The following is a 24,977-nucleotide window of genomic DNA, read 5'->3' on the forward strand; positions in this document are numbered from 1 at the left end:
TGAGTCACATTTTCAACTTTCTGAGTACTGGCCATTGACAGCCCCATTTTGCAAATGGGGAAACTGAAGCCAGTGTCCAAGCCCCAGGGCCCAGTCACTGGAGCCCCTACCTGGCTCTCCACATGTAGGCACCCCCTCCTGGCTCTCAGGAGCAGCGCAGAGAACCTGTCTTTCCTCCCGCAGCAGCGGAGAACCAGGTCAGCCAACCGCTGGGACATCAAAGGGAATCTATAAATACAGCTGCAGGAGGAAAAATAGACACTTTGCTAGCCCCTCCCGGCCGTGGCTTTCTCCCACTCCAGATCTTTCCTGGCTAGGCTCCCACTCTGGTAGCTGGGCCAAAGCCCCCAGCCCCAGGGACCCCTACTGGAAAACAGTGGGGGAAGCCCCCAGCGTGACTTGATTTCCTCGAAGACCTCAAGGTCGTCTTCTCTCCCCTTCCTCTGCCAGGCGACCCAGAAAAGAGGGTTGCCTCTTTTCATCACTGGGCCTAAGGCTGGGAGGTGCAGAAAAGATTCTAAGTCCAGAGGTGAGGGTTGCTGGCTGGTAGGAATCTTTGAATTCCAGAACTTCAGAATCTTCCCTCCTTCTCAGGGAGCATATCGGGCTTCTATGCTGTGTTGGGTGCTGGGGGGCTGGCAAGGCAGACAGTTTAGACTTGGCCAGGGCAGGCAGGAGGGCTTCTTGGAGGAGGTGACATGAGCTGAGGCAGTGGAAGATGGGAGAGATGAGGGGGTAAAGAGCCAAGCAAGAAAAGAGGTTGTAGGGGAAGGGATTCAGAGTCCTCCCAGATTCTTCCCTCTTCCTTGCTCCCCAAATCCCATGTCTCTGCATCCCAAATGCCTCCCAAATCTGCATTTTTCTCTCTACCTGCTCAGCTCCTGCCCTGATCCAGGCCCCCATCATGCTCCCCTAGACTAGCACAGTCACCTCCTCCCTCATCCCCCTGGGCCCATTCCTGCCCTGGGTGCATGGGTCTCTGCAAGGTAGCCAGAGGGACTTTTCCAAGTTAAATCAGATCATCTCACTTGCTCACTATAAACTCTCCCATAGCTCCCTAGTGCCCTTGAACTAAAATCCAATCTTTTCTGCATGTCCCCAATACCTCCCTCCCCTCCCCTCTTCCCTTCCTCCCCATCACTCATTCTGCTCCAGCCACAGGGGCCTCCTGTTGAAGGTCCCGCCCCAGGACCTTTGCACATGTTGTTCCCTCTGCCCTTCTCCTTTCTTCCCCAGACTTACTCCTACTTCTCCTTCAGGTCTCAGTTCGAATGTCACCTCCTCTGAGAAACCCTCCCTGATGCTTCCAGACAGCTGCTGCTCTTCATTCTTTTTTCTTCCTGTCCTTTACAATGATCTGGAATTATTTTAGTCATTTACTCATTTATTGTCTGCCCCAGAGGACAGAGACCCTGCCAGAGACCTCACCTCCGTGAGGTTCAGTTTCCCTGTCTATACAACATGTGGGCTTGTGACAAGCTGCCTGCCTCATTTGTTATTAAAGTTACTATTTCCCTTACAAACTGCTTGTAATCGATATGCAAATTATGTGGATTTTATGTAAATGACACAAGTATTTATTTATTCGCCCCCCCCCCCAAATTCCCAACTGGCCTAAGGGACCCAGAAGCTGGAGGGTGGGTAGCTATCTCAGCCCACATCCCTTGGGGAACTTTGGGGGTAGGGTTGCAGTCTTGGAGGCAGGCAGGAAAAGGCGGGGAGTGAAATCTGGAGACCTGGGAGAAGATCAAGACCAAGACAGGAAGAGAGCAAGATGGAGGAGTTCCCAGGTGGCTCAGCAGGTTAAGGATCCAGCATTTGGAGTTCCTGTTGTGGATCAGCAGGTTAAGAACCCAACTAGTACGCATGAGGATGTGGGTTCAATCCCTTGCTTCGCCCAGTGGGTTAAGGATCTGGTGTTGCCGTGAGCTATGGTGTAGGTCACAGACGTGGCTCGGATCCTGTGTTGCTGTGGCTATGGCCTAGGCTGGCAGCTAAGGCTTGATTTGACCCTTAACCTGGGAACTTCCACGTGCTGTGGGTGCAGCCCTAAAAAGAAAAAGAAAAAAAAAAAAAGGATGCAACATTGTTACTGCAACTCAGGCCACTGCTGTGGCACAAGTTCAGTTCCTGGCCCAGGAGCTAACACATGCTGCAGGCGTGGCCAAAAAGATTTTTTAAAAAGATGGAGAGATGAAGAAGAGGGTGGGGAGATGGAGAAACACAGCGAAAATAGGGAGAGAAGCAGAGAGGGAGACCAGGAGGAATGAGGTAGGAGGACCGGATAGGGGTCCCCTGCCACCTCAGTGTGTGCTGCAGATGGACATGTTGCCCACCACACACTTGAATTTCCTGGAAGAGGAAACTAAGGCAGGACAAGGAGAACTGCTGGCCTCACTGGCATTTGCAGGGCAGGGATGAGAATTGACCCTTGGCTCCCTGGGACCCTGGAGGCAAAGAGGCCTCCTTGACACTTGCCTGGACCCTCAGCCAATACTCCACTGTCTTTATTGAGTGCCCACTGTGTGCCAGGTCTGTGTGGGGCAGTCCTGGGACCAAAACCAAGTTCTTTGACTAAGACAGCTCGGGGCCTCCCTCCCCAACCCCCATCACGTGGCTCCTCACACAACAGCCTCTTCTAACAGGTCAGGAATGGTCCTGCCCCAGGGCCTTTGCACTGGCTATTTCCCCATCCCAAATGTTCTGTTCTTCCCTACATACCTGCCTGATTTTCTCCCTTACCTCCTTTAGGCCTCTGTTCAGGTATCACCTCCTCCATGAGGCCTCCCCAGACCATCTGCCCCAACTTGGGCACTCCCCAACTTCCTTCCCTGCTTAATTTTTCCCCTTAGCATCATCTGGCCCAGAATAGACCTCACTCATTTATGTTGCTTCTTGTCTGTCAACCCCATTGGGACATCAGCTCCAGGAGGCCAGAGGCTTTTTTCTTTTGGCCATGCCCACAGCATGTGGAAGTTCGGGGACCAGAAAGTGAACCTGTGCCCCAGCAGCGACAACACTGGATCTTTAACCCACTGAACCACAAGGGAACTCCAAGGTCAGAGACTTTTGTCTATTCTGTTCACTGCTGTGTACCCAATGACTAGAACATACTGAGCATCCAATAGGTACTCGAGCAATACTTGTTAAATAAGTTCATCTTCTGCCCTGAGCTGTGAGCATTGCCAGGATAGAAGCTGGCTCTCTCTTGGTCACCATGGTGTCCCCAGGACTGCCCAGCAGAGCCTGGTACACAGTAGGTGCTCAGTAAAGTCTGCTGAGTAAATAGACCAATGAGGGTCCAGACCCATGGGCTCAGCTCTGCTTCCTGAAGACACCAGATGTTTTGTAGCCTGTGCTGAGCTTGTCCAAGGTGGGGCCTGAAGGGTAACCAGCCTGGGCGTGGAGGGTGAGCTCAGAGCCCACCAACTACTCCTCCTCACGCTGACATCAGCGTCACTTGAGTCGAGAGCCTTAGTGGCAATGATGGAATCGCCACCAGCTGATGTCATTCACACACACCCTCTACTGTGGCTTTTTTTTTCTCTATAACAGTTTTTTTTTTTTTTTTACTGTGATAAAGTATGCCAAATGTAATATTTATAGTTTTAACTATTTCTAAGTGTTCAATTCAGTGCCATTAAGTACATTCCCATTATTGTGCAACCATCTATCTAGACCCCAAACTTTTCCATCTTCTCAAACTGAAACCCTATCACCATGAAACACCAACTCCTCATCCACTGGTCCCCACCAGCTACTTTCTGTCTTTGTGGATTTGACACCTCTAGGGACCTCCTATAAGTGGAATCTTATGTTTGTCCTTTCCTGTCTGGCTTCTCTCACTCAGCATCACATCCTCCAGGTTCATCCATGTTGCAGCAGGTGTTAGAATTGCCTGCAGAGGAGTTCCCATCATGGCACAGCAGAAACGGATCTAACTAGGAACCATGAGGTTGCGGGTTCAATCCCTGGCCTCGCTCAGTGGGTTAAGGATCTGGCGTTGCCATGAACTGTGGTGTAGGTCACAGAAGTGGCTTGGATCTGACATTGCTGTGACTGTGGCATAGACCAGCAGCTACAGCTCCATTAGACCCCTAGCCTGGGAACCTCCATATGCCTTGGGTACAGCCTAAAAAGACAAAAAAAGGAGTTCCCGTCGTGGCGCAGTGGTTAATGAATCCGACTAGGAACCATGAGGTTGCGGGTTCGGTCCCTGCCCTTGCTCAGTGGGTTAACGATCCAGCGTTGCCGGGAGCTGTGGTGTAGGTTGCAGACGCGGCTCGGATCCCGCGTTGCTGTGGCTCTGGCGTAGGCCGGTGGCTACAGCTCCGATTCGACCCCTAGCCTGGGAACCTCCATATGCCGCGGGAGCGGCCCAAGAAATAGCAACAACAACAACAACAACAACAACAACAACAAAAAAACAAAACAAAAAAAAAAAAACGGGGAGTTACGGTCATGGCGCAGTGGTTAACAAATCTGACTAGGAACCATGAGGTTGCGGGTTCGGTCCCTGGCCTTGCTCAGTGGGTTAAGGATCCGGCATTGCCGTGAGCTGTGGTGTAGGTTGCAGACACGGCTTGGATCCTGCGTTGCTGTGGCTCTGGCGTAGGCCAGGGGCTACAGCTCCAATTCGACCCCTAGCCTGGGAACCTCCATATGCCATGGGAGCGGCCCAAAGAAATAGCAAAAAAAAAAAAAAAAAAAAAGAATTGCCTGCAGAAAGCATGCCCATTCCACTACCAGCTTGCTTGCTTCTGATGATGGGCAACTCATCACTCCATCACTGACTAAAAAATGAAATAATGGAGTTCCCTGGTGGCCTCACTGGTCAAAGATCCAGTGTTGTCAGTACTGTGGCTCAGGTCGCTGCTGTGGCATGGATTCAATTCCTGGCCCTGAAACTTCCATGTGCTGTGGGCACAGCCAAAAATAAAATTAACAAAAGGACTCTCATTGAAAAAAACATTAGCCAAACACTGGAGGATATTCCCAAGAAGAGGGAACAGCAAGTCCAAAGGCCCTGAGATGGAGTTGAGCTCCATATGTTGGCTAGGCTGGAACAGGAGGCTTAGGGGAGGGCAGATTTTGAATAGGGAGATTTTGACACTTTTCCCCCTCCCCCCAAGTGATGCTGGTTCCCTGCCCTCTCTGAGCCTCAGTTTTCTGTACACACCTAGGATAGACCCCAGGGAGCTCAAAGGTCCCTGGGTCCCTCACCACTTACCCCTTCTGGGGACTGGGGTACCCCTTACCTCATTTGCATATGTAGATGAAGTCTTGGGGCAGGGGGTTCTGGGATGACCCTGGACACACCCAGGCCTTTCTGGGGTTCTGAGCTGGAGGAAGTGCTGTCAACTGCTCTAATTTCCACTCATAAATCAGGCAGTGGACACTGCTGCTTACTTCTCTACTGTCTGCTGAGGGTATGTGTGGTGCTTTCAGCTATAGTCAGCTGAAGCCACAAGACTGGGTCCAAGGCGCTGGAAGAGGGTCTCAGGCTGGGCAGCCCCTAGCTGTCCATGCTGGCTGCCTGGCTGCAGGCCTGCTGTGCGCCCAGGCCTCACACTCACCCTCTCCACTGCAATGGAGGGGAACTTGGGCATCCTGGTTTGAATCCCTGTTCTGGCTCAAAATGTGTACAGTATTTGGAGCTGTGCAGTGCACACAGTAGGCACTTAATAAGTGTTCCTGAGGTTATTATGTCACTGGATACCACCCTCCCAGCCTGAAGAGGTGCCTTAGTTTGTCCCCTTTTGCTGCTGAAGAAACTAGTGACCCTGGGCTCACCTTCTGCCCAGCTGGGCCTCAATTTCTCTGTTGGTACAATGAAGGCAGGTACTCAGGCCTCCATCCATCCATTCATTCATTTCTTTTGTTCGACACATTTGTTGAGTGCTTACTGTGTGCCAGGCCCATTCTAGAACCCAGGGACAGAGCCAAGACCAAGGCAGACTGTGGCCTTGCCCTGGCAAAGCTGTTTGTGGGGAAGATAAAAGGGCGAGGAATGGAAAAGGAACAAGTAAATGGATAAGGAGGAGTTCCCCTCGTGGCTCAGCGGAAAGGTATCTGACTATCATCCATGAGGATGCAGGTTTGATCTCTGGCCTTGCTCAGTGGGTCAAGGATCTGGCATTGCCTTGAGCTGTGGTGTAGGTCACAGAAGCAGCTTGGAACTGGCATTGCTATGTCTGTGGCTAGAGGCTACAGCTCCAATTCGATTCCTAGTCTGGGAACCTCCATATGCTTCAGGTATGGCCCTAAAAAAAAAAATAATAATAATCCTATTGGTAAAAAGTACAGCAGGAGTTCCCTGGTGGCTCAGCAGGTTAGGGATCCATAGGTCTAGCCAAAAAAAAAAAAAAAAAGTACAGCAAAGCAATCCTAAGAGAGAAAAGGGGATGATTATTTAGATGGGGGGGGGTGTTGGGGGAACATTTGAGCTGAGACCTGGAGTAGGTGAGGGAGGGAGTGATTCAGAGATCTGGGGCAAGACTACCTCTCTGGGGCAGTGACAGCCAGTGCCAAGGCCCTGAGGCTAGACTGTGTCTGACATGTGGGAGGAACGTCAACAGTCAACATCATCAACATTGAGGAAGGAGGTGTTCAGTGTGGCTGAAACAGTGATGGTGGGGGGGCGGGAGAAGGTGGGGCCTAGGGAAGGACCTAATGAAGGGGGCATAGGACAAGGTCATGGCTTAGGCTCCTAGACACACACCAAGACCTAACTACCATATAGGCCTTCCCCATGGCTGCCCTCTGCCCTCTAGCCCCCATTGGTGCCAGGGTCTCTGAGATTTCTGGATAACAAGCATTTATCAAGTGCCTACTGTGTGCCAGGTGCTGTTCTAGCCAACGAGGACTCATCAGAGAACAAAACGGCTCTGTGGAGGAGACAATAAACAATGTTCGAGTGTGAAAAAGAGTGAATTAAACTAAAGCAGAGTAAGAAGATAGAAAGGGACAGCATGTTGCTATAGGAGCAGGATCAGGGGGGCCTCACTGTCTCACTTTCGAGGTGACATTTGAGCTGAGACTTGATATCTGTGGGAAAAGCATTCCAGGCAGAGAACAGCAAGTGCAAAGGCCCTCAGCAGGACAGGCTCAGTAGAAAAACTACCCATTCTGAGACATATTCAAACCCTTAACAGCTATGCCCCTAGCATTTCAGAGTGGAGCTGCCTCCTCCTCCAGGAAGCCCTCCTGGATCCTCGGCACTTCCAGATGAGAGCAGCAGCCATTAGGTGGCTGAAGAAGCAAGAGAAAGAGGATCTGTGCCAGGCTCCAAGGTGCCCAGCAAAAGGCAAAGAGGAGGTCATCAGGACCCCACTCGCCCAGGTGAGTGACACCAAGTCATTTGCCTGAAGAACCTTCCAAGCTAGGAGATCTCTGAGCCCTTGGCAATGATTCAAAGCATGGAGTTCAAATTCCAGCTTCATTTCCTGGCTGTGTGAGTGGCCAAGCCATTTCTCTCTGGGCCTCAGTTTCCACAACTGAAAATGGGATAATAATAATAGTAGCTATGCTCTAGAGTCATGGGGCTACAGAAGGAAGGTGCTCAGTAAATGTTAGTTCATCATTATAATCATTACCATATGCACAATATGGGGCATTTTCTGGGCTGCAGGCCCAGGGGTGCTGTGTAGTCTCTGGAAAAGGCCACACCCCTTTCTGGCCATCAGAACCCCCAAATCTTCCAGGGGCCCCAGGAGTGTTTTTGAACCAGGGGAAGGGTCCAGGAAAGGAGACCCTCAGCCTGTCTTGCAAGCAGGCGGAGTCAAAGGGCAAGGGGCAGGGGTGGGTCAGGTCCATCTCTCTTTCTCTCTCTCTCTCACACACACACACAACACACACACACACACACACTCGCACGCACGCACATATGCACACACACACACCCCTACCCTCCCACCGTGGGCTCTAGGCGGTTAGCTCTGCGGAGGGACCAGCTGGGCGGATTTAGCCAGCGCATCTGCCACCAGAACAGCTGCCTTTCTGGGGGGGCTGAAGGGGGATTTGGGACGAGGGAAAAATCTGTCCGAGGAGAATCGCGTCTGCGCTGCCCAGCTGCCGGCTCAGACTAGGGGGACACCCCGAATCCGCCAGGACCCTGGGCCCCTCCCCTACTGAGGCCGCCCCCACGTGCCTCTGGGGGAGGGGGCGTCGGGGAGGCCCTGACGTCAGAGGCGGCCTCAACCAATCGCAGCTGCCCCTTCCGAGCCCCGGGGGGATTCCCAGGTCCGAGCTGGGACCCTGGGCGCAACCAGGAAGCTATGACCGCCCCCAACCTGGGCTTAAAAGAGGACCCAGACTGGGGAAACCAAGGCTGGGACCCTCCAAGAAGAGGGAGGATCCTCGTTGCCTCTTCCCAGCCTTTGCCCACGGGTTTGGCCGGCGCAGCCCAGAGAGGGGCAAGGACCCGCGGGAGTCACACAGCGGGGCGGCGAGGCGGGGAGCGCAGATGGGGGCGCGCAGGAGGCCTTGGGGGGCGGGTTCCCTTCCCTGAAGGCGCCAGGCACCCAGGCTGGGCTTAAGCTCAGCCCATTCTCGGGGACCCTACGGCCGCTTGACTCATTCCAGGTCTCCCAGGACCCTTCAGACTCCGGGCCGCAGCCCCGACGCTCTGGGAGGAAAGTGTTGGTGGCTTCGGGCATTGGAAAAACCTGCACCGGATTCCTCCCGGGCCGGAGCTGGATGGGAGCGCAGCGCCGCCCCACCCGGCCTGAGAAACTGAGGCCCAGAAGGGCGAAGCTTTGCTCAGAGTGACACAACTAGGACCTTACTGCTGGCGCTGGTGACCTCGGGCGAGGCCCTGCCCCTCCCTGGACTGCCTGGCTTACCCGGCGGGCAAGCTGTGAACTTCCTGCCACCCTCCTTCAGGTCAAGGCTCAGACAGTCAGGAGCCCAGGGTGGGGGAAGGAGCAGCCCGGTCTGACCTTGCTCTGGTCCAGGGCATGAAAGACCCATTCATGGCTGCTGAAGCCTGGGTGGCAGCTGAGCCGGTCCGTGGAGGTGGGGCCTCCCTCAGGGCCTTTGTCCCAACTTGTCCCTCTGGCTAGTATACCCTTCCCACTACTCCCTGCACCCGAAGTGCTCTGCCAAATCTGCCTATGGCCCTTCTGTTGCCCCCACATCTCCTCCTGGGCCTCCACAATGCCTTCATCTATCTCAGCAGGTATCTCTACCTTGAGTTCTGCAGCCACTGGTTCTTCTCTCTCCCCTGCTAAACTACAGGCAGGAAGCTAGTTTGCTTGTTGACTGCTCACTGCAGGACCCAGCATCCAGTAGATGCTCAATAAAAGTTTGTTGAAGGATGACGTTGCAGAGGAACCCAGTTGGGCCAAGGCTGCAGGTGGGAGGGCATCCCAGGGCGTAGGAACAGCATGCCTACTGGTGTGGAGGTGGAAAGATAATGCAGAGCCTCGATGCCAAGCTGAGGTGCTGGGATTTAGCCCCCCTCCCTTGCCTTGCTGGGGCAGGCCTCAGTCTACCCAGAGGGACGGAGTCCAGAGGCAGGCAGGTGCTGGCTGATTTGCCTGGCACTCGGGCTCAGCCGGAAAGCAGGTCAGAACAAAAACCACTGACAGGAAGGCATGGCTGCTGGCGGAGGTTTGTGGTCTCCGGGATGGCCCCTGGGCAGATGCTGGGGCCTGGAAGAACCGGGTTGTCTCCATGGATGCTAGGGAGGCTGCACTTGGCCCTGGCAGGACCCAGAGTGTCTTGCAGAGCAGGGTTCAAGTTCTGACTCCCACGTCCTCACTGCATCTGGGAAGCCACACAGCCTGCCTGAGCCCCAGGACTGGGACTGCTGGGAGCCCTGGGTGGGACTCAGCAGGTAAGGCACACACCCAGAGGTGCTCAGTAACTGGAGGCAGGAGGGTCAAGGCAAACTTTCGACCTCTCAGTTTCCCATCTAGGGGAGCTCCTGAGGTTGCCCTGAGGACTGAATGACTTGATTTATGCATTGAATATAAACACACAGTAGGTGTGCAAGAAACGCCACTAGATAAATACACAGTAGTAAAACATTTATTGAACACCTCCTGTATACTAGAGATGCCCTAGGGACTAGGATAGCACATAGCCCAGCGTGACACATGGTCACACCCACATGGGGAGGTGCTTGGGGAAGAGAGGAACATTGAAGCCCTGAGAGGGGCTCTTGCCGTTCCAGGTCACAGAAGGGCAGGGAGGTCTCTGAAACAGGAAGGCCAGTTTGTCTTGAAGTCCCAAAGGCTAGGAGCAGGAGTACTCTCCACAGGCTGAGAAGACTGGGACTGCAGTTCCCCCCCGGGGGAACTTTTTCCCAGTCAGGCCCCACTGGCCACTGGTAGGTACCCTTAAGGCCTGTGTACCATGATCTTTGCAGCCAGCTTGCTCTGTTCAAATCCCAGTTCTGCCACTTTCTAACTGGATGACCTTGGACAAGACCACCCCACCACCACTCTGCCTCAGTTTCCTTACCTACCTACTGAGTGTTGTTAAATATAATGCTTGTGGGTTGAATATATGACCTCATAAATGAAGAGGGCCTTGTAGATCCCCAGGGTTCCTGACGCCGCAGCGTCCCCATACCCCGAGAATCTGATAGGGTATGGATCCTTGGGGATGCGGGTCTGGCCAGAGTGGACTGGCGAAGTAAGTCGGGGAGGGGGTCGACAGTTAAGGCTTCCACCTGGACAAAAGCAGGTCATCTTCTCTTCGATCGTTCTTCCACCCCCCCCCCCAGCCTTGCCCCCGCCCCCAGCGTCTCTCCAGCCGCCCACCCGGCTCCGCCCTCCGTTCCGCGCAGCCTTTGCTCCCGGCCGTGTTTTGCGCGGCTCCCGCCCAGCTCGGTGAGGTGGGGGGTGGCCGGGCGCGGAGTGGGGGGGGGCGGAGGTGGCGGAGTCGCGAGTCGCAGCGGCGGCCGCGGCGGGCAGAGGAGATGCGGCCGCGGCGCGCCCCCGGTCCGGCCGCCGCGCAGCGCCTCCCCCGGAGCCGACGCCAGCGCGCGGGGGGCCGGGGCTGAGCCCCCTCCCCCAGCGCAGCGCCGTGGGCCCGGGGGCGGGGAGAGCGCGCGCCCCCAGCCCCCCACCTCCCCACCCGGGGATGCCTGGCTGAGTCGGCCGGGCCGGGACAGGTGCGCGCACGGACCCCCCCCCCCCCGCCACCCGCGCCCTGCCGCCCTCGCGCTCCCTCCCGCGCACTCGCGGCGGCCGCGGCTCCGAGGTAAGCGCCCCGGGGCGTCTGCGAGAGGGGGCTGGGGAGGAGCTATCCTGGGGGTGTCCGTCGGCACGCAGCTGGGGGGCTGAATTGTTGGCAGGGGTGGCCGGGTCAGGCGCTGTAATGAGGGGTCTGGGGGCCCCGCCACTGGGAAGGGAATGGATTTGGGCCGGAGAGGGGGTTTGTGGAGCGCTGTAACCGAAGGATCTGTCAGCAACGCAGCTGAGGAGGGGGCTAGGTTTTAGGGGAGTCGCAGTATGGAGCGGTATAATGGGGGTCCAGGAACAGCGCTTTGAAGGAGCTGGATTGGGGCCTGGGGCGCTGAATGAGACTCCATAATGGGGGTGTCTAATGGCACTGCAGCTGGGGGGGGGTTGGATTGTTGACTGGGGGCCTGTATGTGGAGCTATAATGGGGGTTCAGTCGGCACCGCAGCGGGTGGAGATTTTGTCCGGGGCGGGGGGGGGGGCTGTAGGAGGCACAATAATGGGAGCTCGCCGCTGCGCCGCTGGGGAGCTGGATTTGGGCCCAGGTAGGGGGTTCAGGACAGGCAGGGGGCCTGCTAGCCCAGGGTGGGGGCGGTGTTGGGGGGCGGGGCCCTGAGAGCTAAGTCGAGGGCGACCAGGGGCTGGTGAGGGGGTCCCGGCGCAGTGAGGCCCCTCCGCCCCACTCCGAGGTCCAGCCGCCGCACCTTGGGCGCCCCTGAACCCTCTCCAGCCTCACGCCCGGCCCAGAACAGTCCAGGGCCCGGGCCGCGGGGGAGGGGCCGCAGTGGGGGGGAGACAGTCAGCCGGTCCGTCTGCCCTCGCTGCAGTGGGGGCCCAGGGACTCGGGGGGCCCCCCCAAGAGCTGACAAAGGGACAAAGAAAGCATCTCTTTCCAAGCGCGCCGGGAGGGGTGGGGGGGTGCCAAGTGTGGCCCCCCTCCTGCGGGAGCTGATTGGTCTCTGGGGCGGGGGTCACGTGCCCCCCTGTCCCACTCTCCGCCTCCTGGCACCCTTGGAGTTTGGGGCACCTCCTAGATGGGGCGCTGCCACTGTAGGGAACCTTCGCCCCCGCCTCAGCCCCTAACCGGGGCTATAGACACTGGAGCTGAGAGTATCTGCAAGAGTCTTGAGGCTGGGGGTGACTCCTAGACCTTCAGCCCCGATTTGGTTCTTTCCGACTGAGGTCTTTCACATCCTCCCTCTGAGGTTGTCATCTCTGACTCTCAGACTGGAGGGGAAGTGGGGCTTGGGGTTAGAGGAGGAGGCCCTCAAATTTGGGGAGGGGATCTCTTTGGTGGTTTAAGGAAGAAGAGGGAACTGATGACTGAAGCTTCAGAAGGGCCCCCTAATTTGCAAAATTGCATGGCTTCACGTTTTTCTGGGTTCCCTCGATTCTCAAGAGGCATAGTGCACTCTCCAAAATCTAAGTAGAGTCCCCATGGGCCAGCCCCTCTCCTACAGACACCAGCCAGCCCCTTTCTCACATCCTAGCAGATTTGGTTTCATTCAAGGATGAGATTTTAGTATATCTGGGCAGTTGCCGAAACTCCATTTAGACAGAGTACGGATTGTTGGGGGGATGCCTGGGAGTTGTGCATAGGGTCAGGATTCTCCTGAGAGGGAGTCCTGAGCTCTTGGGGAAGGTAGCTGGGGGTCCCTGTGGCCCATAGGAGACCCCTTGGATATCAGGTAGATGGCAGCCTGGCAGGAAGTCATTAAACTGTAGTTTGTCCACCCTGAACTGGCCCCTTCCCAAGAACATATGGGGGAAACTGAGGCCCAGGGAGGCAGCAGAATGGGCAGAGAGGGAAGCCAGGGCTCTCTGCTGCTGGGGCTGTTAGATAGGGTCAAGGAGGAAAGGAGCCCCCTCATCAGCTGAAACCCAGATGCTAGCCCAAAGGTTTCCTTGGAAACCCAACCCCACCACCACCCTGTGGACTTGGGCAGGGCAGAAATTAGACCTGGAGTTTCCAATGCCCCACCTGGCTCCAAAAAGAAAAAAACAGAAACGCAGCATTGAGAAGTCAGGGACTGAGAGGAGAGGTGCTGCTGTGTGGCCTCAGACAGATTCCTAGCCCTCTCTGGGCTTCAATCTCCCTAGAAGGTGCTCTTGGTTTTAGGACCTGAGTAAGGGGAGGTGAGGCAGCAGAGAGAGGTCCCAAGGAATACCCTGGATTTGTGACTCCCCCTCCCCCTCTCTAGTCCCCACGTGTCCTCTGCCCGGGCTGAGCACCCACAGGGTTCCTGTAGCCTCGTCTGCCTTGTGGTGAGACGGTATCTCCCAGCGGAGGTATTGAGTCACTTGGGAGGGAAGGGGCCATTTATCTCTGTCCGCTGGGTAAAGAAGGTGCTGGAGGTTTGGACTTTAGGAGGGTTTGGCATCTGCAGTGTGCTCAGGGCTTGAGATCTGAGTTGCTGGGGTTACCTGGGGCTGGACCAGGAAGATAGAAATGAAACTGTCCTTGCAAAGGTGACCCTGACGTCAGCTGGCAGGACAGGTAAGCTGGGTCCCTGCGGGCTGAAGGATGTGCTGGCTGATGACCATCTCCTAGGAAGGAAGGTGTCCCTAGCTGACCCTGAGGTGTGGCTCTGTCCTGTGTGCCCAGTCCTTTGCCAGGTGATGATGGAGACCCAGGGGAGATTCAGCCAGGGTCAGGACAGGTGAAAGCAGGGAAGGCTGCCTGGAGGAGGAGATGCTGGCCTTGGGCTTGAAGGACGAGAAGCTCTTTCCAGGAGGAGAGGGGCACAGGGACTCCAGGTGGAGGGAGCAGTGAGGATAGCCATGGAGGAGTGTTTGGGGGAGCCCTGAATGGCTGGACTATTTTAAGGGTGGGAGACAGTAAGCAATGAGGTCTGAGAGGTGGCAGGGGCCATGGATGCCGAGCTGAGGAGTGGGTCTTATCCCTAGGGCAGCAGGGAGTCATGAAAAATTTTAGAGCAGAGAAGGGAATGGGCAGTGTTTCAGAGCAGCCATGAGGAAAGGTAGCTACTAGGAGACAGATTCCTGGAAACCAAGTGAGCTGCTCAAAGGGGTGGAGAGCCACCCATCCTGGGAGGCAGGCAAGTGGGTTTGGGCAGCCATTTTTCCAGAATCGTGGACAAAGGTTTAAGATTCAGTGAATCTGAAACTCTCAGCCTTTAAAGGGGCTGCAGATTCCTAGACCGATTCATCCAAGCCCGGTGTGATTGGGGTTAACTGGATGGGGCCTCATTCAGGAGAAACAGGGACATGGAGGCTCAAGGCAGCTGGGGAGGGGGCTCCAGCCACCTGCCTCACATCCTGTGGTCAAATTATCTTGGAGCTGGCCTCCGGGTAGGGGGCCCAGGGGACAGACCCCCACGCTGGATACCCCCAGCAGCATGAATGGCGCAGGTTTGGTTTGCCAGAGACAGGGTTTGGTGTGTGGCCTGAGAGGTCTGGGCCTGAGCCACATAATTCTCTCTTATTATCACAGTCATTCATCACCTGCCCTTGAGGGATGTCCAGATGAAGTGGCAGGCATTAGAATGCACTAAGGAGGTGACTTGGAAGGCCAAGGACCCCTCTTTTCTCTCCTTGGGCAGGGTTACAGGCCTCCCCCCGACCAGCCATCCTTGCTGCCCCTTCACTGGCCCCAGAGTCCAAAGGTGGCCGCCCCAGGGCCTGCTGGGAGGAAAACCTAGTCTAGTAAGGACTACATTTCCCAGGATGCATCTCGTCCCAGGCTGAGCCTGACTTCCAAGAGCAGATCTAGGAGAGAACTTCCCAACTTCAGCATCCCAGAAAAGGTTGTGGGTCCGTGGGTTCTCAGGAGGGCCATGGGGAACACCTGGTCCAGAGCAGTTGGGAAGATCAATCACTGAACAAATGCTCCCAATGCCCCCCCCCACCATGTGATGCTGGAATTCCAGAGAGGGAGGTTTAACTCTAGTGCTTGGTCAGCCCTCAAGTGTCTTCCAGGATGGGGGAGGGGAAACAGAGGCAGACACTGGCCCTCTTTGCTATGTGGGATTAGAGTTGGGGCAAAACGGGGCTGGGGAAAGCTGGCTCTGCCCAGTGGATCAGGGAAGATGCAATTGAGGAAGGGGCATTGCAGCTAGGACCATGGTGGATGTGTAGGAGTTCACTGGGGAGTGGGGGAAAAGCCACGTATTTTCTGATAGTTTCAGAACCTTCTCCCTTCCTTGAAGGCCCAGTCACAATCCCATGGGGGCAATTAAGACAGCCCCTCTGAATTTTTGCCCTTGGAGGTTACCACAGTGGTTGGATCAGACTTACCTGGGTTTGAATATATCTCATCATGCTTCCTCTCTGAGCCTCGATTCCCTCTTCTGTGAAGCATGGATGCTATTCTTTCTCTCAGAGGGTTGAACGTTTAAGCAAGAGGATGCAGGCAAAATGTCAGGCCTGATCCTGTTCTTTTTTTTTTTTTTTTTGTCTGTTGTCTTTTGTCTTTTTAGGGCTTCACCTGCAGCATATGGAGGTTCCCAGGCTAAGGATCTAATCGGACCTGTTGCCACTGGCCTTCACCAGAGCCACAGCAATGCCAGATCCGAGCCGCGTCTGCGACCTACACCACGGCTCACGGCAACACTGGATTCTTAACCCACTGAGCAGGACCAGGGATCGAACCCGCAACCTCATGGTTCCTAGTTGGATTCATTTCCGCTGCACCACAATGGGAACGCCTGATCCTGTTCTTTTCTTACTCTAGAAAAAGGAATATTTTTGAAAAGCATAAACTTGTGGCCCCTGGCCCTGATCTCACTGGGAGCTGTAGGGTCTTAGTTCTCATTTCATGAGTTGACATTTATTGAGTGCCTACTGCATGCCAGGTGCTGGGAAATCAGTAATGACCAAGGCAAACCAGGCTCTTCCCTTGTGAGAAAGTAAATCAAGTATAACAAATGCCCTGAGGATGACACTGGATGATGTCGCTGAGAAGGGTGGGGCTGTTTTAGCTGATGATGTCAGGGAGGATGTCTCTGAGGAGGTGGCATTTGAACTGAGACCTGGAAAAGGAGCTACTCATGCAGAGAACTGGAGGAAGAGAATTCCGGGCAGAGGGCACAGCCTGTGCAAAGGCCCCGGGGCAGGACCGGGCCTGGCGTGTTGGAGGAACAGGAAGGAGGCCCGTGTGTCTGGAGCAGAGTGAGTGAGGGGGAGAGAGGGAGGAGGGGAGGGCAGAGAGGGAATGGGGGCAGGTCATGCAGGGCCTTGTGGCTACAGGGAAGGACCTGGGCTTTTACTCTGAGGAAAGTGGGAGCCCTGGAGGGCTGTGGGCGGAAGATGGGTGGGACCTGGCTCAGGTATCCACAGGTACCTTCTAGCTGCTGCAGGGAACACAGATTGTGGGCAGCAATGGCCAGAGCTGGGGGATCAGGGTGGAGGGGACTGCTCTGGTCCAGGTGAGCAATGATGGGGACCGGCCAGGCTGAGGCAGTAGAGGGGGAAAGAAGTGGGCAGATCAGGGTAGACCTTGCTGTTTTTTTTCTTTGGCCATGTCATGTAGCAGCTTGATGTGGGTTCTCAGTTCTCACATTGATTGAACCCGGGCTGCAGCAGTGAAAACACTGAATCCTAACTGCTAGACCACCAGGGAACTCCCCTGCTTTCTTTCTTTTTTTTTTTTTAAACTGGAGTATATTGATTTACAGTGTTGTGTTAGTTTCTGGTGTATAGCAAAATGATTCAGTTATCCATATATATGCCTCCTTTTTCATATTATTTTCCATTATGGTTTATTATAGGATATTGAACATAGTTCCCTGTGCTTCACAGTAGGACCTTGTTATCTATTTTATGGATAGTAGTTTGTATCTGCTCATCCCAAACTCATAATTTATCAATCAGGGTAGATTTTGAACTTGTTAGATGTGCAGAGGGACTGAGAGCCCCTTTCTCTGGAGGCAGGTGGCGCTTCGCTTAAGAGTGTGGTGTCTGGACCATAACACCTAGGTTCAAATCCCAGTTTGGCCATGTCCTAGCTGTGCAATCTTGGTCATATTAACTTGCCCACTCTAGGCCTAAATTTTCTCAACCTATAAAATGGCGAGGAAACCTTTTCCCCCTACCCCAACAGTACTTTCTGCAGTAGGTGCTCCATAAATGTTTGCTATTATCCCCTTTTGTGGGTTTTTGTTTGTTTGTTTGTTTGTTTTGAGAGGCTACTCCCATGGCATGTGGAAATTCCTGAACCAGGAATCAAACCCATGCCACAGCCTTGACCCTAACCACGTTAGTGACAATGCCAGATCCTTAACCCACTGAGCCACCAGGGAACTTCCCAGCTATTACTGCCTTTGAATGTCTAAGCCCCAGGCTCTGAGAAGACATGAGGCACAGATTGGGGTGGCAAATTCCCTGAGTTCACTCAGCAAAACAGGGGCTGCTGCCCCTCACTGTTCTCCACTGATGCACAGTTCTCACGCCCCATCCCCCAGAACCCACGTCACTCTGCCAGCATCTCTGCCATTCCTCAGCCCTGACTCACCAGGACTTGTGGTCCACTGTGACCCCAGGGCCATCCCCTAGGACCTATTTCCCGCCTTTGTCTTCCTCAAGATCGATCGCCAGGTATTCTGTGCCAGCAGCACTTGGCATGGCCCACCTGCCTCTTGCCCAGCATCTCCCAGCGTTGCCCCCTTCCAGACCTGCCTTTCTGGTCTCATCCCACCTGAGAATCCCCATGGCCCCCTGGACAGGGCCTCTAGGGAGGGGCAGTGATGAGGAATTTGGGGTGGGAGAATCAGCCTGGGGGAGAGGATGGCTCCCAGAACGTCAAGTGAGGGGGGCCAGGCTCACCACCTTCTGCTTCCAGGTCAAGGACCCCAAGGGCAGGGACCAGATCTGTCTCTCCTCCCTATAGTGGAGCCCCATCACCCCTCTTTGCCCCCCAAACTGGGCCCTAAGAGCAAGAAGGACTCTTCTGTATTTTTTGCAAATTGGGGGCAAGACCAGGGTCTGTTTGTCCCCAGGCTTGTTCCGAGCCCCCATCTTGGGAATCTGTGGGTTCCTGACCCCCAAGCCCCAGCCTGGATTTCCTAGGGGTCCCCAGCTCCTTCCAGTGGTCCCCTCCCAGGCCCCCTAATTATCCACTGGGTATAAATGACACTTTAATTTCCTTGGAATGGTCGCCGCATCATGGAGAAAGCAGCCCCCCCTCCCCCATTCCTAATTGCAAGTTGCTGCTTCTGATTTGCCTCCTGGCAGCCCAATTTCCAAACAGTGATTAAAATTAATTACCCGGGAGGGCACCCCCCCATCTGGGCTTGGAGCCCTAGGGACCTGTCCTGTCCCCCAGTTGAGGTCCTGCCTCTGCCACCTGGTCCCCTTCCTGGCTCCCTGAGTGGCCTGGGACTGGAGCAGCCTCTCTCTGGGGCTCTGCTTGTGTATCTGCAAAATGCGCATTTAGGCAGTTCAGCTTTGCTGACAGATGGTACATCTTGGGCGCCCAGTGAATGTCAGCAAGAGGCAGTATAGCCACATGGCCTGGGTTCGAATCCCGACTGCACCATTCTGTGCTGTGTGACCTTGGCCAAGTGTCTTAACCTCTCTGAGCCTCAGTTTTTCCCTATGCCAAATGAGGATAATAGTGCTGGTCTCCGCTCCATAGGTGTGGGCAGGAAACAAGATCAGACATGTAAAGGGCTTGGCCCAGCACCTGGCACACAGTAGGGACTTCATGAGAACCTAAATCCCGTCTCTGTTGGGCTGCTGTGGAGTATACCTGGGAGACAGCTCGTGTACTTTGAGTACCATCCTCTTTAAATGAGACGCTCAGCATTTATTGGGTGCTTACTGCATGCCCAGCTCTGGGCCAAGCCCTTGACACACATGATCCTGGTCAAGGCTGAGTCCCTGGCCATGTTGGCACACGGTAGGTGCTCAGGAATCCTGGAACAAACACCCATGTAGCTCTTTCCTAAGTAAGGACCATTTGTAGGATGTTCATTCAGCTGGTATTTCTTGAGCACCTACTCTGTGCCAGACCCCCTGCCCCCAGGGAGCCGGCATTCCATCCCCAATTTACAGAGGCAGAAGCAAACCCAGAGAGGGCAAGGGTGTAATCCTCGGCTGCACAGCAGAAAATGCAATTTACTAAGCACCTGCTTTGTGTGTAGCTCATTTGCCCACGATGATAACCCACTGGGAATGGTTGTCATGCTCGGCGCACCAGTGCGGAAAGGGGTCTCCAGGAAGCAAGAATGCTGGGAGGAAGGTGAGGCCTGACGTGGGAGCACTGGCTGGCCCCCCAGGCTAGGGAGGGATGGGCTCACCAGCACGGAGGGAGCATTGAGAGTGAGGGGCCTCTCTCGTCGGCGCCCCCATGGCCCAGGACCCAAGGGACTCCCTCTGGCCACTCTGCCAAGTTCCTAGACAGCCCCAGAGCCTGGCTGGGCTGCACCAGGGGCAACCAAGGCAGCTGGAGGAGGCAGCTGTAAGCAGAGCCGGTAACTAGACCTGGATGGCACAGGGGCCCGGCTGCCCAACAGGGTTACTCGATCCCCCCAGGGACGCTGGGCCCCGGAGCTGGAATCCTGGGGCGGCTGGGCCGACAGGAGCTCCTTCTATGGAACCAGAGACGGGCATCCCGCCCCCATCCTTGCCATGGCAGATGGAGAAACAAGAGCTCCAGGCCCGGCCCAGGGTCACCAAGTCACCTGCTATGGTATAGAGAGGCCCAGAGAGGGCGAGCTGCTGGCCCACAGTCACCCAGCAAGGTCACTTCCCATAGAGCAAACACATGTACCAGACTTTGTCCTAGTGCCTTATGTTATGGTCTTATCTGGAAAAGGGAGAAGTCCCAGGGGTCCTCATAATCTTATGATATGGCAGGTCCCCTCCTGCCAGCATCTTCTTACTGTTCCTCTCATGGTTCCAGCCTCCAAGTCTTTACCTTTTCAGTTTCCTCCACTTGGAGCACCCTTCCCCACCTCTTCCCCACAGCTTCCTCCTCCACCTTCAGGTCTCAGTTCTTTTTTTTTTTTTTTTTTTTTTGGTCTTTTTAGGGCTGAACCTGCAGCATATGGAGGTTCCCAAGCTAGGGGGTCAAATCGGAGCTGCTGCTGCCGGCCTACACCACAGCCGCAGCAACTCAGGATCCAAGTCGTGTCGGCAACGCCAGATCGCCAACCCAGTGAACAAGGCCAAGAATTGAACCTGCGTCCTCCTGGATACTAGTCAGGTTTGTTAACCACTGAGCCACAACAGGAACTCCCAGGCCTCAGTTCTAATGTCCCTCCTCCAGGAGGTCCTCCTGAGCACTGGCTAAAGCAGCCCCGTTGCCATCACTTTCCCATCATCCTCTGCATTTTCATCTTTTAAGCTTTGCCATCATTGTCAGAGACAGGCTCTGTTTTTCGCTAAGCTTTTCTTTTTTTAATTTAACTCTTATTGGAGTATAGTTGATATACAATGTTGCCTAAGTTCTGGTTTTTTGGTAACGTGTGTACCCTCATCCCACTGGACTGGGAGTCCCCAAAGATTAGGGTTTTGCAGTTTTGGCCACTGCTATGTCCTGATGTGGGGAACAGCGTCTGGCACTCAATAATTGCTCATCCAGTGAGTGAATGAATAGCTTCCAATTTGGGATAGAAGGAGCCAGAGCTGGCCAAAGATGCTTCCAAGTTAGTGAGGAAGGGTGAAGCCAAGGTAGGAGTGGTGGCAGGGAAAGCCCCGAGAAACTCAGCTCCCCCAGGAAAGCAGTCAGGGAAGGCTTCCTGGAGGAAGAGGCATTCACAGGTAGACTTGATGGGCGAGCAGAAGTTGACTCGGGTTTCAAGGAGAAGAAGCGAGGTTACGATGTCTGGGTGATTGAGAGGGCCTTCTGAGGGAAGTTTGTGGCTTAAGAAGTCTGAAAAGGTCCCCCTGGCAGAAGGGACAGCCTAAGCAAAGGCCTGGCCATGGGACTTGCGAATTTGGAGCCTGCTTGCCAGGAGGTGAGGGCAAGTGGAAGGTAAAAGTCATTCCCAGGGTGAGAGGTGTCCTTAAAAAAATCAAGTTATATGGAGTTCCCGTCGTGGCTCAGCAGAAACGAATCTGACTAGGAACCATGAGGCTGCAGGTTTGATCCCTGGCCTTGCTCAGTGGGTTAAGGATCCGGCATTGCCATGAGCTATGGTGTAGGTCGCAGACACAGTTCAGATCTAGCATACTGTGGCTGTGGCTGTGGCCAGCAGCAACAGCTCCCATTCGACGCCTAACCTGGGAACCTCCATATGCTGAGGATGCGGCCTTAAAAGGACAAAAGACAAAAAAAAAAAAAAAAAATCAAGTTTATGAAACTGGCTCTTTTCCCTGTGGGCACTCTGGAGCCACAGCAGGGCTTTGAACAGGGGAGTGGCAGGGTCTGAGCTGAGCTTGTGATATACAGTAAAGGTGTTGCTTGTTAGTGGGGGTGGAGGATTAGAGAGGAGGGTGGGCATTGCCCTTCAAGCCCAAATTCTCAAAAGTCCAGGTTAGGAATGCCCAGGCCAAAGGGACCAAAATGCTAGCCCCCAGATCTTTCACTTCTGGCAGTCTCTGGAAACAAGAAGGATTTATGGCAGATTGACAGTAGAACTTCCTGGAGTTCCCATTGTGGCTCAGTGGGTTAACACAGCTAGTCGGGGTTCCCATTGTGGCACAGTGGAAACAGTCTGACTAGTATCCATGAGGATTCAAGTTCAATATCTGGCCTTGCTCAGTGGGTCAGGGATCCTGCATTGACATGAGCTGTGGTGTAGGTTGCAGACATGGCTCAGACCCTGAGTTGCTGTGGCTGTGGTGTAGGCTGGCAGCTGTAGCTCCGATTTGACCCCCCCAATTCAACCCCATATGGGAATGCCCATATGCTGCAGGTGTGGCCCTAAAAAAAGGAAAAAAAAAAAAAAAAAAAGGACCCAACTAGTATCCATGAGGATGCATTTCACTCCCTGGCCTCACTTAGTGGGTTAAGGATATGGTGTTGATGCAAGCTGTGGCGTAGATTGCAGTTTCAGCCTGGATCTGGCATTGCTGTGGCTGTGGCATAGGCCAGCAGCTGCAGCTTTGATTGGACCCTTAGCCTGGGAACCTCCATATACTGCAGATGAGAATCCTAAAAAGAAAAAAGATAGACGAAGGAAGGGAGGAAGAAAGAAAGAAAAGAAATAAAGAAGTTGTTAAGGCAGAGAGGAACTTTCATAGGAACTTTTTATTTTATTTATTTATTTATTTATTTATTTATTTATTTTGTCTTTTTTTGCTATTTCTTTGGGCCGCTCCCACGGCATATGGAGGTTCCCAGGCTAGGGGTCGAATCGGAGCTGCAGCCGCCGGCCTACACCAGAGCCACAGCAACACGGGATCCGAGCCGCGTCTGCAACTTACACCACAGCTCCCGGCAATGCCGGATCGTTAACCCACTGAGCAAGGGCAGGGACCGAACCCGCAACCTCATGGTTCCTAGTCGGATTCGTTAACCACTGTGCCACGATGGGAACTCCCACTTTTTATTTTTTTTAATTTTTATTTATTTATTTTTTGTCTTTTTAGGTCTGCACCTGTAGCATATGGAAGTTCCCAGGCTAGGGATCCAGTCGGAGCTCCAGCTGCCAGCCTACACCACAGCCACAGCTATGCGGGTCCAAGCCATGTCTGGGACCCACACCACAGCTCACAGCAACGCCAGATCCTTAACCCACTGAGCAAGGCCAGGGATCGAACCCAAGTCCTCATGGATTCTAGTTGGGCTCATTAACCCCTGAGCCAGGATGGGAACTCCGAGGAAATTTTTTGTAACTGCTCCCTTGGCATATGTAAGATCCTCCCTACTTGCATGCTTATTTCTGGGGAGCCTGTGGCTAGACTCTTCAGCACAAAATTGGAACATGAAATGGAATTGGATATTTTTTGCATAATAGCAACATCATGGTAATAATATAACTGATGCCTCCTATGGGCTTACTATGTGCTAGTCCTGTGCTCGCCCAGCCCTTCCTCTACAGCTGAGTTGTCCAAAATAGTGGCCACTGGCCTGGTGTGGCTGTGGAATCACATGTGGCCAGTCCCAGTCGAGATGCACCATAAGTGTAAAGCACAGATTGTAAAGATTTAGGAAGAGAATCAGGGAACTCCCTGGTGGCCTAGTACTTAGGACTTTGCTTTCACTGCTGCGGCCCAGGTTCAATCCCTATTATGGGAACTGAGATCCCACATTGAGCCACTCCATGCTGCAGCCAAAAAAAAAAAAAAAAAAGTACGAGAAGCAGAATGTGGAATGTCTTGTTAACCATTTGTATGTTGGAGTGCCCTTCATAGCTCAGTGGTCAACAAACCCGACTAGTATCCATGAGGATGCAGGTTCGATCCCTGGCCTAGGATTCTGCGTTGCTGTGAGCTGTGGTGTAGGTTGCAAACACGGCTTGATCTGGTGTGGTGTAGGCCAGCAGCTACAGTTCTGATTCACCCCCTAGCAGGGGAACTTCCACATGCTGAGGGCATGTCCCTAAAAAGACAGAAAAAAAAAATCATTCATGTGTTGATTACAGGTGGAAATAGCAATCTTTTGGATCTATTGGGTTAAACGAAACATATCATTAAAATGAATTTCAGGGAGTTCCTGTCGTGGCGCAGTGGTTAACGAATCCGACTAGGAACCATGAGGTTGCGGGTTCGATCCCTGCCCTTGCTCAGTGGGTTAATGATCCGGCATTGCCGTGAGCTGTGGTGTAAGTTGCAGATGTGGCTCGGATCCCGCGTTGCTGTGGCTGTGGTGTAGGCCATCGGCTACAGCTCCGATTCGACCCCTAGCCTGGGAACCTCCATATGCCGCGGAAGCGGCCCAAGAAATGGCAAAAAGACAAAATAAATAAATAAATAAATAAATAAATAAAATAAAATAAAATAAAATAAAATGAATTTCAGGAGTTCCCGTCGTGGCGCAGTGGTTAACGAGTCCTATTAGGAACCATGAGGTTGCAGGTTCGATCCCTGGCCTAGCTCAGTGGGTTAAGAATCCGGTGTTGCCGTGAGCTGTGGTGTAGGTCATAGACGTGGCTCAGATCCCGCGTTGCTGTGGCTCTGGTGTAGGCCAGTGGCTACAGCTCCGATTAGACCCCTAGCCTGGGAACCTCCATATGCCACAGGAAGCGGCCCTAGAAAAGGCAAAAAAGACCAAAAAAATAAATAAAATAAAATAAAATAAAATGAATTTCAGGGAGTTCCCATCGTGGCTCAGCGGCAACAAACCTGACGAGTATCCATGAGGACAAGTGTTCGATTCCTGGTCTTGCTCAGTGGGTCAAGAATCCAGTGTTGCTGTGAGCTGTGGTGTAGGTCACAGACAAGGCCAGGATCCCGCATTGCTGTGGCTCTGGCATAGGCTGGCAGCTGCAGCTCCAGCTGGACCCCTAGCCTGGGAACTTCTATATGCCGTGAATGCGACCCTAGAACAACAACAACAATAATAACAACAACAAAGGAAATTTCACCTTTTGAATGTGGCCACCAGGAAATTTAAAACCACATATGTGTGTGGGTGGTTGTCTGTTGGATGGTTCTGGACTAGATTATGTCCTTGCATCTTCATAGCAGTGTTTTAAGGTTGGGCTTATATAGTTGCCAACAGTTTATAGATGGGAAAACTGGGGCCGAGACAGAGGAAGTGATTGTTGGAGGTCTGGAGGCTGGTAAGAGGCAGAGCTTGAATTTGAACCTGGGTTACAAGATACTAGAAATTGGAGTTGACTGGTGATCTAGTGGTTAAGCATCTGGCGTTGTCACTGCTGTGACTCAGGTCACTCACTGCTGTGGCGAGGGTTCAATCCCTGGCCCAGGAACTTG

General features: G+C 53.9%; 1 protein-coding gene across 2 annotated transcripts in view; it reads left to right on the top strand.

Annotated features, from left to right (window-relative positions):
* SEMA6B (semaphorin 6B) overlaps positions 1-24,977 on the top strand; it is a 48,853-nt gene that overhangs the window by 4,502 nt on the left and 19,374 nt on the right. Inside the window, exon 1 of one of the 2 annotated variants that reach the window (XM_021084052.2) lies at positions 10,868-11,211. The exons of the other annotated variant lie outside the window; for it this stretch is intronic. The gene's annotated coding sequence lies outside the window, so the exon portion shown is untranslated. Of the gene's footprint in view, positions 1-10,867; positions 11,212-24,977 lie in introns of those variants that run through there. 2 annotated transcript variants of the gene reach the window in all.

Source organism: Sus scrofa, chromosome 2 (genome assembly GCF_054392235.1).
Source record: "Sus scrofa isolate SSC_HxYL_T2T_F1_AM1 chromosome 2, Sscrofa_HxYL_maternal_Yorkshire_Landrace_v2.0, whole genome shotgun sequence".
NCBI lineage: Eukaryota > Metazoa > Chordata > Mammalia > Artiodactyla > Suidae > Sus > Sus scrofa.